The following is a 15,649-nucleotide window of genomic DNA, read 5'->3' as shown; positions in this document are numbered from 1 at the left end:
CAAGTTGCTCTTCCTGCCAGGGAGCGTCCTCCTCTTCCACCTAGTGTGGAAGTGGAGTGAAGCACCCCAGTCTTTGTGGGGGGCACTTGGGTTGGGGTCCTCATGCGTCAGACCCACTTGAGTGCGGGGCAGATGCAGAGGTTGTCAGCGCAGTGCTGTGTGGTGACAGGCTGTGTGGTGGTCTTGTGGGGCCATTCACATGGAAAGGGGCCGTTGCTCAGGAAGAGGCGTCAATGTTTCCAGTGCATCCTGGAACAATCTTTGGCACTTGCCAAAAACACCAAGGGGAACCTCCAGAAAACGTGTTTGGGGAGCCTTAAAATAGAAGGCTGTAGTTGGGTGTCGGTGTCACACACCTGTAATCCCAGCTGCTCAGGAGGCTGAGAACCATGGTCTGAGGTCAGCCTGGGCAGACAGTTCCTAAAGATTGCTATCTCTCTGCCTATTCATGCAAAAGTCAGAAGTAGAGCTGTGGTTCGAATGGTCAGGCATCACCTTGAGTGGGGAAAAAAATCAAACACAAAACACTAAGCAAATGTGGGGGGCCTGAGTTCAAGCCCCAGGGCCAACAAAACAAGCAAAAGAAGGAGGAAGAGGAAGAAGAGGAGGAAGAGGAAGAGAAAGAGGAGGAGGAGGAGGAGGGGGAGGGGGAAGGGGAGGAGGAGGAGGAGGAGGGGGAGGGGGAAGGGGAGGAGAAGGAGGAGGAGGGGGAGGAGGAGGAGGAGGAGGAGGAGGCTGAGTCAGGTGCTCAGGGCACTGGTTTACTGCGCCTTCGTGGAGGAGAGCTCGAAGGGCCACGGTGGGACAGTGCGGGAAAGAGCAGTAGATAAGAACGCGGCGCGGGTCAGCTGCTAGAGCCTCCAGCTCGCTCCAGCTCGCTCCCTTACTCAGGTTCTGCTACAGTTTCTCAGCTGCCTGAAGATTTTGAACAAAAATGATGGCCTCAGGATTTTGGGCAAGCCCTAATTTAAAATGGTTTTAGAAAAAGAATTTGTATCCATGGAAATCTTCAGATTATGAAAGTTTCATTTTAAAAATATTTAAAGTTTAGTAGAAAGGAAATATGTTGGTAGAAATGCATTGGATTTTATAATCACTTGCTTTAAATAAACTACTTCAGTTTTTTTTATTTTGTTGTAAAGATGCTGTACCGAGGGGTTACAGTTGCATGAGTGAGGCAGTGCGTGCATTGTTTGTTGAGTAATTACCCCTTCCCTTGTTGTTCTTCCACTATCCCATACGCTACTTTTTTTTCTTTTTTTTTTTAAAGACCTTCTCTGCTTGCTTTCTGATCCCTTCCTGCCCCTGGGTCAACTTCCTGCCTCTGCCCCAGGGGACTGACCCATATCCGGTTTTCCAGAGGCGTGTCATCTCCAGACACACCTTGGGTTCACGCAAGTCGCTGTGGGTGAAGAGAGTCATCCAAGACACAGCCCATGGGCATCGTCATCAGCTGAACTCTGTACCTGACACGGCATTTCACCAGGTCTTCCCAGTGAAAGCGCACTGGGCTTTATTATGAATCCACTTTATAGATGAGCCACGAAGGCGTAGCTTAGCTGACTACCCTAAGAGTCATTCCACAGCAAGGGCGGGGCTCTGGACCCCTACCAGCCCAGGTTTCCCGGGTCACGTGTCCGGGTCCAGTAACCCTACAGAGGCTCCAGGCTTGCAGAACAGGGCTGTCAAGGTCTGAAGTCCACAGCAAAGTGCTGCCTGGAATTCCACTTTTAGTAGATGAATGTTTTGGAGTTTTACAGGGAGGGGGAAGGGGGTGGGACGAGGGTGGGGGTGGGGGTTTAGCTGAGGTTCTCACACCGACTGGGTCATGCCCCCAGCCCTGTTTTTGACTGATTATTTTCAATATAGGATTGGTCTTCCTGCTTGGGTATATCTCTGAGCTGGGATCCAGGGACTGTGGGTTTCTGGTTACTGCGGGCATCGCAGATGTGTGCCACCTTTTATCTACCCAAGCTGGCTTTGAATCTCCATTCCAGCAATCAACATCTTAAGTAGCTAGAATTACATGCCTGAGCCACCTATACCTGGCAGACCACACAAAAACGTGGCAGTGTTAGTTACTTGTGGAATCTGGAAGAATGTTAGTGAACTTTTTTATCCTCTATTATAGGAAATCTGCAGATCACTCTGCTATTGCAAATGTGTGTGTGTGTGTGTTGGTACTGAGGCTTCAACTCAGGGCCTGGGCACTGGTCCTGGGCCCTTTTGCTCAAGGATAGCACTCTACCATTTGAGCCACAGCTCTGCTTCTGCCTTTTTTTTATGGTTAATTGAAGATCAGAGGCTCTTGGACTTTTCCTGCCCAAGCTAGCTTCTCAGATCTCAGCCTCCTGAGTGTGAGCCACCAGCACCCAGCTCTATGCTTTTTTGCTTTTTGCAATATTAAGTATTGACCACTTGGAAAATAATAGCTGATCCACTTACCCAAATCTTCCACACAGTGACATATTCTTCATGGACATAAATTCACACTTGTTCAAATCACCACTTATTTTGTTAGAAGAGTCTGCAAGTTCTGGGGAGCTGGGAAGATTGCAATGGCAGATGCAAGTTTTCTAAAATTCTCATTTTTGCTTGAAAACCCACATTATTTTTCGTTGGCAACCCACATTGTTCGTTGTTTTCCTTGAGGTGTCAGACTCACTTTATGCTGTTTGGGGAAAATGTTGCCAAATGCTCATGGTTAAGCAATGATAGTTTGTCAGTCATTCGAGTAGAAGTGGAGTTCCATGGGGAAAATAGTTTCACGCACAATTCAAACCACCTCACAGGACTTTTTCTGGGGATGGGAAAAGTACTTCCATGTCTACGGCATAAGCATCCTGCATCCACATTTTAATTTTGATTGAAGGTTTCTAGGAGCCTCTGCCTGTCTCCCATGCAAGGACTGGAGCAGTTTGTGTGATCTGCGTACTTGGGCGGAGGATGGCCGTCCTCGTTTTCTGTCTGTTCACGTGTCCGCTTGTGGAGATGGGTGGAATGGACGTGGACGGTCTGGTGAGGAAGCCCCCGGGGTGGTGGGTCCCCCGGCACCCCCGGGGTGCTCAGGGGCATGGAATCCTCCCTGAGAACTTCTGCATTTGATGTCTGCCCCGACCTCGGCCTGTCTGGAACAGCAAGCAGAATGACGCTTGTGAAATCCATGTCCCACACCTGGATTCCATCTTTCTTTCCATTGATGCAGCGTCTAGGTAGAAGCCCCTGGCATGGGAAGGGTTATAGATTCTTAAGACAACTTTCTAGTTATTTTGCTCTGTCTCTTAATTTAAAAAAAAAAAGCATTGCTGTTATTTCTGCTTGACCCAGCGGCTATCGATCAACCGTCATCTCGGGGCCCCTCACGTCAGAGCGCGAAGGGTCAGCAGCCATTCGCAGATGGTCTGGTCTGCAGCCGGTCTGTGGGACCCACTGCCTCCAGTGGCCCTCCCCAGCGCAGGCCAGCCTCAGAGTGGCCAGAGCTCGGCACTCCTGGGCCCTCTCCAGGGCAGTGGCCTGCTTTTCCTGTCTGCGTGTGGACTCCCTCAGCAGTCACTGTTACAGGGCCTGAGCCGCTGGGTAGAGAGATGCCAGCTGGCCAGGGCTGTCAGGACTCTTTCCTCCACTTGGAATGAGATTTGCTTTCTTTGTTCAAGGGCTCATTGTGTGTTTGGAAGTATTCGAAGATTACACCAGCAGTTGTCTGGTTTACAATTCCAACATCCATCTATCTGTCTATCGTCTATCTCTCTTCTATCATGTATCAACTGTCTGAATAGCTATCAATCTATCCAGGTATCTATGTATGTGTTTACTTATCTTTCATCATTTATTCTATAACTTCTAACATCTATTATTATCTGCGGATCTGTCATCTGTCTTCTACCTATCATTTATCTATCATCTGCCTGTTATCTATCATTGATGTGTCATCTATCTATCATCCATCTATGAATCAAGTATTTATGTATCTACCTATCTACTTATCTATAAATAGACCGCCTTCAGGAATTTTTCCTAGATGGTCCCTAGGACCTCCCATGGAAGCAAGGTGGATGCAGATGAGACATCTGCTCTTCGGTTCTGCCTAGCAGCTCTCTGGCAGCAGGGACCCCAAGCCCCTGCAGCCCCTGATCCCATCTTTTCTATTTTTAAATGCAGGAAAAGCAGAAAAGAAAAAAAAGGAAGGGGAATAATTTTAAGAACTCAAAATACAAAAGACTACTTACAAAAAACAAAACAAAAGAAAGAAAGAAAGAAAAGAAAGAAAGAGAGAAAGGAAGGAAGGAAGGAAGGAAGAAAGAAAGAAGAGCCTAGTTTGGGTTCCATCTCGACAGTAGTGACCTTGTATCTCTGTCCCAGCAAACTCCTCACCCCTCCCTCAGCTCCCAAGGATTTCAGTGGAAATTCTCTCCAGCCTTTTCTCTCCCGCATCCTTGCTGCTACGCAGCTGCTGGAGTTTATGGAAGGGAAAAGCTTGGCTGCCACTGTCTGGGCAGATCTGCAGTGAGTACCTCTTTGAATATGTCCCAGGCCACCAGCTATTGCTCTTCACGGCCCTGGTTTTTAACAAGGTCCCCCAGGGTTTGGGCCATGTAGAGGGTGAAGAGCATCCTCCAGGTGCTGTCTGTCCTGTCCTCTAGGTTCCCCGAGGGTGCAGGTGTCTCCTCCCTGCCTTCCCTTTCCTACTGAGGCGTCACAGAACTTCTGGTGATTGGTTGTCTTACCTTTGGGAAAGTTGACTTCATGTTCACACAGCTTCAGAGCCAGGTTTTGTCCTTGGACACAGCATTCTGAGATGGAGTTTAAAGAATTCTCATTGCTGTGCTATACTCCAGCCTCCAGGCTTGACTAGCAATGTCTGTCTCTCTGAAAGTTCAGCCATGTCCTGTTGTTCCTCTCTGCTCACTCCTGGCCCCATACGGCTCCTCTTACCTGAGGGCTGTTTCTGGCATATTCTTATTATTCTCTATGCTGACAGATAACCCTTTGACTTTCTGCTGAAGTGTGTCTTCTACTATATGTGTGCGCACGTGTGTGTGTGTGTGTGTGTGTGTGTGTGTGTGTGTGTGTGTGTGTGTGGTCCTAGTGTTGAACTAATGGATCTGGGTGCTGTCCCTGAGCTTCTTTTGCTGAAGGTTAGAGCTCTACCACTAGAGCCAGAGCACCATTTCTGGCTTTTTTCTGGGTAGTTTATTACAGATAAGAGTCTCGTGTATTTTCCTTCCCCCAGCTGGCTTCGAACCAGGTTCCTTGGCTCTCAGTCTCCCGAGTAGCTGGGATTACAGGTGTGAGTCACTGGCACCACTTTCACTTCATTTTTTTTTTTTTGCTGGAATGTTGTGTTTATCTGGTTGATCTGCTTCAGTGAAAGACGTTGCAGACTCAGTCAAATGAAGGTTTTGAATGAATGCTTCCAGTCCAACCTGCTGGAGGCCGTCCACTGCCTTTGTGCCTCCCGCCCCTTCCTCATTCTCATCCCAAGTCACAGCTGTAGGGGAGTGTCTCTTGGTGAGTGCAAGGCCTCACACTTCTTGGGGAGAGTCGTCCTCCCTTCCATCCGGTCCTGTCCCGTGGGCTGCAGGCCGCGCCGCAGGGCTCTGCCCTTCGGGATGACTTCTCACTGCTGTCTAGACATTCGTCTGTCTGAGGGTCACCGCCCCGCTTCGAATGAACTAACTAGGAACGGATTCTGTGAAGCTTCTGTCTTCTTTCCACAAAGGCTGAGCATCCCTCTTGGCCTGGGGCACTGTGCTGAGCACTTCAGAGACAGAAGGACAGACAGGGACAGTGCAGGGCAAGCAGGTGACACCCAGGGCATCGAGGGGAAGCCACGGCTGCGAGCCGGTGCCAGGGCGGCCCCCTGCAACGAGCAGTCAGGAGCCTGGAAGGACGGGAGGAGGGCGCCGCCCGGCCCGGGAGCCCCCTGGGGACGGCATCACAGCCCTGCTCAGGGAGCCGCGTCCTACGCAAGTCCCCAAACCGCGTCCATCCCCGTCACCGCATCCGCTCACCATTCCCAGTCCTGAATCCACTGATTCCAAACACCAAGTAAACCATGTCGGAAGAGGTGTCCCTACCTGGGGACCCCCGTTGGGGGCGGCCCGAGGCAGATCTGCAACCTGAGTGGAGACATGGCTTGGCTGTTGGCATAGGACGCAGTCCCCCGTGGGAGGCAGGCAGCGCCATCTTGCCTGCAGGTTTCCCTGTCTGCTGGAAGTGTCACCCCCACATCCTACCTCGCCAGGAGCCTCCGTCTCCATGGGCATGGGGACGCGGAGGCCTGTCTCCAGGTCAGAGCCGTTGCCAAGAGGTGCTGAGCGGTGGCTGGCCGGGTTTCCAGCACCTCCCATCTCCCTGCAGTGGGCAGCAGAGACCCGGAGGATGGCGTCACGTGTGGGGCTGAGGAGGAAGGAGCCGCTGTGGGTGGGGGAGAGCCGGCCTGGCTTTGTGCTCCCTTTGTCCCCTTGGTAGTCCTAAACCTCCTAAGAAAACAAACAGAGCCAAACAAGTGACCTGTGCTCACGCAGGGAAGATGGCCACATCCCAGCCACGCCGCAGCGGGGCTCCTGCAGCTCAGCTCCCGCGCTGACTACCTGGAGTTGGGGTTACCCCACCTCTAAAAATGCACTTGGGACGTCAGGTCTAAGTCCTGGGTTTCCAGGACACCTGCCATTCTGCCCAAATTGGCCGCAGGCCAGAGGGCCCCCCTTCCCCCCCCCCCCGCTCCCCAGGGGTGGCCATGGGATGTTGTTGTCAAAGAAACACTTCACTGACCTCACGGAGGAGCAGCCTGTGGTGGAAATGTGGAACCCAAGTGCTTCAGACTTCAAATATAGATACATTTTAGACTTTCTGATATTTGCATCCACATAATGAGCTATCTTGGGGCCGGGACCCAAGTCTAGACACATTTATTTATGCTTCCTACATACCTTCTACAGGTAGCCTGAGGGGAGTGTGCCTATGAGTGCCGCTCACACAGACTTGTGTGGTGTGGAATTTTCCACTAGCGGCATCATGTTGCCCCTCCAGAAGTTTCAGATTTGAGAGCATTGAGGATTTCCAGTCCTTGGATTGGGGACGCTGAAGCTTTAGCTGTTTTCTCTAGAGTTCCATTAGAAGTAGCCAGGGGGAGGAGGTGTCCAAGGGGCCCGTTCCCCAAGGCCCCCGGTGCTCACCACCCGGAAGCCCCCTGAGCACCACCATCTCCTGAATCTTGAAGGCCGGTTGACGTCAGCTGATCAGCTGCTGGTGGCAATGAGGTCTAGCATCTCCCCTTTCCCTGGAGCGGGCAGTAGAGCTGCCTTGAGTTCTCTCCAGCCCCGCTTCGGTCTCCCTGGTGCCCAGCCCCCATCCTATGAAAGACATCCATCAATCCGGAGAGTCTGAGGACCTCAGAGGCTCACACCGCAGGACCTGGGGACCATGACCAAAGGAAAGATCACAGATACCGCCCCCCCCCCCCAACCCCAGTCACTCAGGAAATGTCAGACTTTCTGGAGCTCTGTGTTTAAAACCAGAGACAGAGGCTGTGGGGTCAGGCTGGGTCCTGGGTTCTTGGCACTGTACAGAACACTAGCTTTCAGGCTGTTACTGGCCCTTGTGCTTCCATCCTGTAAACCTCCAGTTTGCTCCATTTGGAGTGCCAATGCCAAGGCAGAATGGCGCTACACAATGTCTGTGCAAGTAAACAACCACCATCTGTCCAGTACAAGCCGTGAGACAGACGGATAACTTATTTATGCAAAGAAAAGATGACCACCTATGAATTCATCAAATCAAATGAGGAATATAGGGTCATGGGGACATATCAAAAGTAGTAATGAGACGCATCCGCCCACCCAACACACCGGCCTCAGCCCCTCACCTGGGTGGGGCAGGGAGGGGCACCGAGCTCTGGTGGAGCCAGTTAGAAAACAATACACTTCACCCCAGCTTCCTGGCCAATGCACCAAATATGCTGTCAGAAATTTAAGACTAAGCTGACCTCAGTCCTTTGGCCCCTGCATTTAGTAAAAGAAGAATTCAGGAAGGACATGGATTTCAGAAAGAAAAGATGCTAGAAAGTTCGTTAGAAAAGAAACATGGCAGAGAAAGCATGTGTGGTGCTTCACCCAGCCCGGCCATCTTGTGCTGGACGAGGTCACAGATTGGCCTTGGGTTAAACGGGGAGAGTTGGGGTCCCTGAAGATGGCTTTCTGATCGGTGGGTCGCCTTTCTGTCCTCTGTAAGGTTGTGACACCAAAGGTTTACTGTCCTGTCCTTACTTCCTAATTCTTCTTCTTTAAAAAATTTTTTTTTTTTTTGTTGGTTGTGGGACCTGAACTCTGGGCCTGGGCGCTGTCCCTCAGCTCCTCAGCTCAAGGCTAGCGCTCTACCACTTGAGCCACAGTGTCACTTCTGGCTTTTTCTGCTTATGTGGTATTGAGGAATCGAACCTAGGGCCTCATGCATGGGAGGCAAGCACTCTACCACTGAGCCACCTTCCCAGCCCATTACTTCCTAATTCTTTTGTAGAATGCTGCTCCCCGTTTCATGGTTGTCAGCAGGCTTTGGTTTATCAGCTTGTCCGGCCCTCCCCACGGTTTAGTGGCCACGTTTCCCTGGTTGGCTGCTGACTCCTGTCCCGGGCACTGCTGATCTGCCATGGGACTGTCCAGTGTGCACCTCACAGGCAACAACTCTCAATTGCACGCTCAGGGCTCGCTCGGCAGCATCCCCTGCTGCACATGACCCACGCTACTTCCATGTCTCTGGACCGAGGAAGCCCGGGAGCAGCCCTGCACCTTGAACCGCAGGGCTCCCACAGAGATGAGTCAGTGCTCTGCTGCCAGGGCCACATCTAACCACCAGCAACGGGTCAGCGCTGGGCTCCGGCCTCAAGCCACTGTCACCCAAGCTTAGCATCTACAACCTGAATATAATATGTGCTTTGAGAGTGACAGGCGTAATTACAATTGGAATGGAAGAACTTCTTTGCCAATGACCGTTGGCCATCAAGGGAAATCAGTACTACCTCGCAAATTAACACTGACAGATCGGGCATAGCTTGTGAATTTATGGTTATCCACTCAATTCTAATATTGTAGAAATACATCGGCATGTCCAGTATGTTTTTGACATACCTTGCTCACAACAAAGACCAAATCTGTATTTCTTATATCTCAGTGACTAATCATACTGGGTAGGCATGGTGTGGCTGTTCAGTGGTAACTGTCAGCCTTGTTCTTTTTATTTTATTTCATTTTATTTATTTTTTTGTGCTGGTCCTTGGACTTGAATTCCGGTTTGAGGCACCACTCCTGAGCTTTCTAATTCATGGCTAGAGCTCTACTGTTTGAGCTACAGCTCCCCTTCTGGTCTTTTTGGTGATTAATTGGACATAAGAGTCTCACAGACTTTTCTGTCCTGGCTGGCTTTGAACTGTGACCCTTAGATCTCAGCCTCCTGAGTAGCTAGGATTACAGGCATGAGCCACCAGCGACAGCAATCTTTTTAAAAAGAAGGAGGACAGAAAGTGGGGAACTCGGTATATTTATCAAGGGGTCTGCATGTCCCTGTGTAATAGCTTGAATCACAGAGGGAACAAACACAACAACCATGGAAAAATTTGAGTTGACAAGCTTGCAGGGCTGTGTCAAACTGTGAGCAAATAAGACAGAATCCGCTCATCAGTGACGCCGAAACTGAGGTTTCAGACCCCAGACCCAAAGTCCAAGAGTCCCACATCAGTGTTGGCCCTGAGCCTCTGCATGCCAAACACAGAGACAGGGTGATGCAGGGAGAGAGGGCTCCATGGCAGCCCTGGGGAGACAGCACGCGACTTCATCTGCTCCCGTCTTCCGAGGTGCTGATGTGGACCTCGGGTTCAACAGGGAGGACTAGGGACAGGGGATGGGGAAGGTACGCACCGTTACAACCAGCCTCAAGTCACAGGTCTGGCCTGGTTGACCAGTAGTTCAGTCTTTGTCTCCAGAGGCCCTGCAGGCCGTCTGTGGCTTCTCGCTGTTCTCTTCAAGACGGTAGGAAGCAGGCCTTGCTGTCTGATGGCAGCTTGTGTTGTGGCGTTACCCCAGGCCCCAGGCCCCAGGCCCCGCGGATGTTTGAACGTGTTTCCGTCAGACGGCTTGGGATCCTGGGAAGGAGGAAGCCCACCATCAAGCCAGGGGGCGGCAGAGGGAAGCTGTGCACTGTCGGGTGGCTCAGAGGGAGACAAAAGCGCAGGGAGCCGAGCCGCGGCCTGGCTCTGGATGCTGCAGCCCGTGTGTGGGGAGAGCCCCGAATTGGAGTCTAGGACTCCAACCGACTGGCCGTGGACCTTGAGCCATGACCTCGCCCCTCCAAGCCTCCCGGTGTGTCTGGTGGGAGCTCCGGTGCATGCGGCGCCGAGTGCAGCCCTGGGAGTCTACAGCTGAGCAAACTGGCGCTTCCCCCGGGGCGTGGAAAAGGCAACTTGGTGGCTTTGCTTGTCCCTCACCGTCCTGCGCACTGCAGCCAGCCGTCGGGAGTGGAAAGAATCTCTGTCCATGGAGGGCAGGAGGAGCGGGCAGGCGGGGAGACGGCTGGAGCTGTCCAGCACCGGGGTGTGGGAGCTCTGTTTGGGCCTTGTCCGCATGGGGATGCGGCCTTTGCCAAAAGAAAGCTGGCAGCCACCTTCACACCAGACTTGACGGGACACCGGTAAAGATGGCCGTGCGATTTTGAGGGGGGGCGGCAGAGGGGGGGGCGGCTCTGGACTGAGCGCCTGGCTCAGTAGACAGGAATGCAGTCTCTCATTGCAGCACCTACATTCCTGGGAGCTGTGAGATCAGATCGGGGGTGCTTGTTGATCAGCAGCTGCACCCCTGGCCCCCGGTGCTGACCAGCAAGGCAGGGGGCCGGGACAGGCTGGTCCCACAGGAATGCGGTATGTCCTTCACACACACACACTCCCTCTAGGCAGCCAAACATCCTAAGCACAGCTGTGTTTGAGAGTCCTCTGGTGGAATCAGGCGGCATTGCCACAAGGATCGGGAGCAAGGAAACTGCTGGGAGAGTAGCTGGCTCAGGGCTGAGTGGAGAATTGCTCAGGCTTTTCCTAGGGAGGGCTAAGAGGCAGACTAAGCCTTCAGGAACCAGCTGAAGAGGTTGCTTCCACCTCCATTCTTCCTCCCTAAGACACTACTACCTCTGTGTGTGTGTGTGTGTGTGTGTGTGTGTGTGTGTGTGCATGTGTGTGTGCGTGTGCTGATACTGGGGCTTGAACTCTAGGCCTTGAACTTTCATTCAGCTTTCCCTTTATGGACAGCACGCTACCACTTCAGCACCTCTCCAGCAAGCCTTTTTGTTGTGAATTAATTGGAAATAGAATCTCGAAGTCTTTTCTGATCGGGTTGGCTTCGAGCTGAGAAGCCCCTGGTCTTGGGAGCTACTGTGTGTCCTTCCGCCAGTGTGGTGCACAGGACGCACCTCTCTCTCTCTGTCTGTGACTTTTCCACTTCTCTCTGCTTCCACTGTTTCACCCCAGTAAGTCCCTGCTAAAACACTCGCCCTGGGAAACACCCTGAAATGCTTTTCTTGAGTGCATCTCAGGGGTGGGTGGTTTGGCTGGAAACTGGAGAGCCAAGGGAAACCCCACTCATCTTCCAGTGATAGAAATCCACAAGCCAGAGCCAGGAGTTGACTCTCCCAAGTTCAGGTCCCTGGGGGCCTGATCCTGACTGCGTCCCAGCCCTGCTCCCAGCAGCCTGTCTGGGAATTTCCTGCCAAACGGATTTCTAGGTCACCTAAGTCAGACAGGCAAAGGAGGCAAACGGCTTTCTGGGCAGAGCCACCCGTGTATACACAGCATGAAGCAGCTGTGAAGACAGACTACAGACCTGCTACTCCCCTTCTATGATAAGGGGGAAAATGAAGGATGGAGACAGATGAGGAGATACTTAAGCAAATATCTAGAGGAGATAAAAGCAGGAAGTAAAAACCAGAAGTTAAAACCAGGAAGTAAACTGAAAATAAAACCAAAGCAACAACAGGTAAAGTTTCCCTTCCCGCATACTTCTTTCTTAATGTGAAGTTCGAGATTAGGAAAACTGGGGAAATGCAGGAATCCACGTGGTCCTGCCAGTCAGCGCTCCTAACCCTTGTACAATGGGCCTAGGTGGGCAAGGTGTGGGGGGGGGGGGGGGGGGGGGAGGTTAGAAAAACCCAGGTAAACGTTAGGACTTTTTCTCTTTTCTTTTCTTCTCTTCTTTTTTCTTTTCTTTTCCTTTGTTGGTCACGGGGCTTGAACTCTGGGCCTGAGCGCTGTCCCTCAGCTCTTCAGCTCAAGCCTCACACTCTACCACTTGAGCCACAACGCCACTTCTGGTTTTCTGGTAGTTTATTGGAGATAAGAGTCTCATGGACTTTCCTGCCCGGGCTGGCTTTGAACCTCGATCCTCAGATCTCAGCCTCCTGAGTAGCTAGGATTACAGGTGTGAGCCACCAGCACCTGGCCTTTTTTTTTTTTCTTTTTCCAAATATGTGTTAGAGTTTCCAGACTTTCACAGTGTCCCAAGAGAAGCAGGTTTAGCCAGCCGCTTCCAATTGCCTGATCTGGTAACGGAAACTGCTCAAAGTAAGAAGCCCACAGCTCACCCCGTGCTCCTTTGATGCTCTAGTGCTGTTTCCTAGTATCATCTGGACATTGCGTTTACATTTCTTGAAAGCCAGAGCCTAAGTGGGTGACCCCGTGAATTTCATTTGGGGAGCTGGAGCAGGTTTGTTGCTACTCAAGTAAAGGACAAATTTGGAGAAGCCTGCAGCCTGGGGTAGGAGTGGGAGGTGGGGGGGTGGGGAGGGGGGGGAGTCAGCGCAGCTGTTTTGCAAGAGCACCACTAGAGGGCAGCAGAAGCTTGCGTGCTCTGTGCAGCCTGTGTCCAGGCCTAGCAGCGTGCAGGAGCCTCGTGCAGGGTCCCCAAAGCTGGAGGGGTCATCACACTGTCAGCTGGTAGACCTGTGGGCTTCAGTGGGAGCCTGTGTGTCTGACTCCTGACTGTCACCATTCAGGGTACCTTCGCCCCCCCAGCTGCAGTCTGTTTTATTATCTGTTTATTATGACTTTTGTTACTATTAGTGTGTGTTGTACAGAGGTGTGGGGGGGGGGGGTTGGGACTCGAACTCAGGACCTGAGCGCTGCCCTTGAGCTTATCTATATGAGATTTCCATTTTTTTATGAACTCTCGTTCTGCGGACCACGGTGGCCTGCCCTGCACAGCGGTTCCTCCGCAACATCTCCCCCACCCCTTGCGTCCTTGCCAACATTTGCCTTTTTTGTTTGTTTGTTTTTTGGCTTCAATGTTCATTTCTTTTATTTATTTATTTATTTATATTTTCTTCAGCTAGTTTTACAAAGGGGTTTTCATTTAACATGTCAACTCAGATAGCAGTTCCAGGTGAGCAGTCAGCCCTTGGATCTTTCTCTGCTGTCCCCCATTGACCCCATCCCACCCATCTCCTCGGGTCTCCTAGCTCAGTTTTCACATGTGTACACTGCGCGTTACGGCTGTCTTCACGTGTGTACACTGCGCGTCACGGCTGTCTTCACGTGTGTACACTGCGTGTTACGGCTGTCTTCATGTGTAATTCCTCTTGGCACTCATCTGCCCATTCCACTGGCTAGTCCCCATCTCTCTCATGAGACATTTTAGTTTCCTGATGTTGAACTGCCTGATCATTGCTCAAGGGGTTTATACTCTGGAATCTCACCCCTGCTTACGCTATCCTTTGGTCAATGTATTTATTTGTATGGCCCTGTTTTGTTTTCAACTATGCTTATATTTTTTTTCAATTTTTTATTGTGATGAAGTGGTCACATAATTTCCCAATTTTCACAGTATTGTGGGATAGTGATGCCCAGTTAAAGTCACAAACACATTTTAACTTTCCTGGAGCAAATTGTCTATCATGGTCTATAACGTTTATGAGTTCTATGAGCATTGCAATACAGTTATTTCTTCCACATTGGGTGATATGTACATTTCTGTTGTTCTGCATAGCATCAGCTGTTCCCTCTTTCCCACTTGTTCCCTCCCTCCCATCACTGCCATTGAGTTGCTTAGTTCATTTTGGTCAGTGTCCAGTGCAGCTGATGGGTCCCGCTGTTATATGTTTTTCCCTGATTCCCTCTATTTCTGTGTCATCTTCCTGGTTCCCCTCCGGTGTGCACATATATACAATACATGTGATCATTAGCATGGGGTTATTTAGTAGTGATTTGACCAGATGAGTAGAAGTCCTTTGTTTCTTAAGTCCTGCTAATTTTGTCGTATCACCTAACATTTTGGATTTAACATTACTTATCAGGGAGACCATGTACTGTTTGTCTCTTTGCTCTTGGCTTACCTCGCTCAACATGATTTCTTCTAGCTCCATCCATTTCCTTGCAAATGCCATTATTTTGTCATTTCTAATGACCCCATAATATTCCATTGTATATAGATACCACAATTTTTGGATCCATTCATCTGTGGTGGGACATCTGGGTTCACCATCCCTGGTTGTGAAGGAAATGCAAATAAAGACAACCCTGAGATACCACCTTACCCCAGTCAGAATGTCCCACATCCTCAAGTCAGCCAACGACAAATGCTGGAGGGGATGTGGAGAGAGAGGAAGCCTATTACACTGCTGGTGGGAATGTACACTTATACAACCACTTTGGAAAGCGGTCTGGAGGTCCTCACAAAGCTAAATATTGACCTCCCTTATGACCCAGTCATACCACTTCTAGGCATCTATACTGAACAAGAGGAACCAGTATACAAGGACAGCACTGTTCACAATAGCCAGGATATGGAAGCATTTGCCTTGGCGTTTCCTTGATTATTGCCGTTCTGACTGGGGTGAGATGGAATCTCAATGTGGTGTTGGTTTGCGTTCCCCTGGTGGCTAGATGCGTGCAGCATTTCTTTCCTGTATCGATGGGCTATTTGCATGTCTTCTGGGAACGGTCCGCTCCATTTGCTTGAGCATTCTGTGTGTGCATAAACTGACAGTCGCATCTAACATAGATATCTATGTGTATCTATCTATCCACTGCACCTTCCATGCAGGGCAGTGGAAGGCAGGGCGGACCGTGGGTTGCAGGAACTTCCAGGGCCGGCCCTCCCTCAGCCCCGGTGGCCACAGGAGAACACGGGCTCAGCTCCCACATCCGCGTCAATGTCTGGCAAACTGTGAGCGAGATGGAGGAGGGGGGAGGAGATGGAGGCCTCTTCACGCTGGGCCTGTGAACAGAACCCCCTGGCCACGTGGGGTTGGGTTCCAGCTACCGGGCATCCCCGCCTCCCCGGCCCCTACACCAGGGAGGCCGGCAGCCGGGCCGCGGTCTCGCTTGGAGTCCTTCCGGTCGCCCTCACCTCTGCACTGCCTGTTCGGGGCTGTGCGGCCTACTGGGGGCACCGTGTGGGCCTGTCCCGTCCCCCGGAGAGCCGTGAGGCCCGCGTGACCGAGGGCCCTGGGGGCGGGCGGCACGGGGCTGGTCCTTCCGCCTCTGGGTTCCTGGCTATGTCCACGAGGTGGCCTCACATCTCCCTCCTGCTCCACTTCCCCCGTGCCAGAATCACGCAGATCGCCAACAACCAGAAAGCCCCGGCTCCAGGGCTCACGGAGTCGGGGACGGCTCCCGCCA

The sequence above is a fragment of the Dipodomys spectabilis genome, unplaced genomic scaffold (genome assembly GCF_019054845.1).
Source record: "Dipodomys spectabilis isolate Male_0828 unplaced genomic scaffold, ASM1905484v1 ptg000289l, whole genome shotgun sequence".
Taxonomy (NCBI): Eukaryota; Metazoa; Chordata; class Mammalia; order Rodentia; family Heteromyidae; genus Dipodomys; species Dipodomys spectabilis.
Note: the sequence above shows the minus strand (reverse complement) of the source record.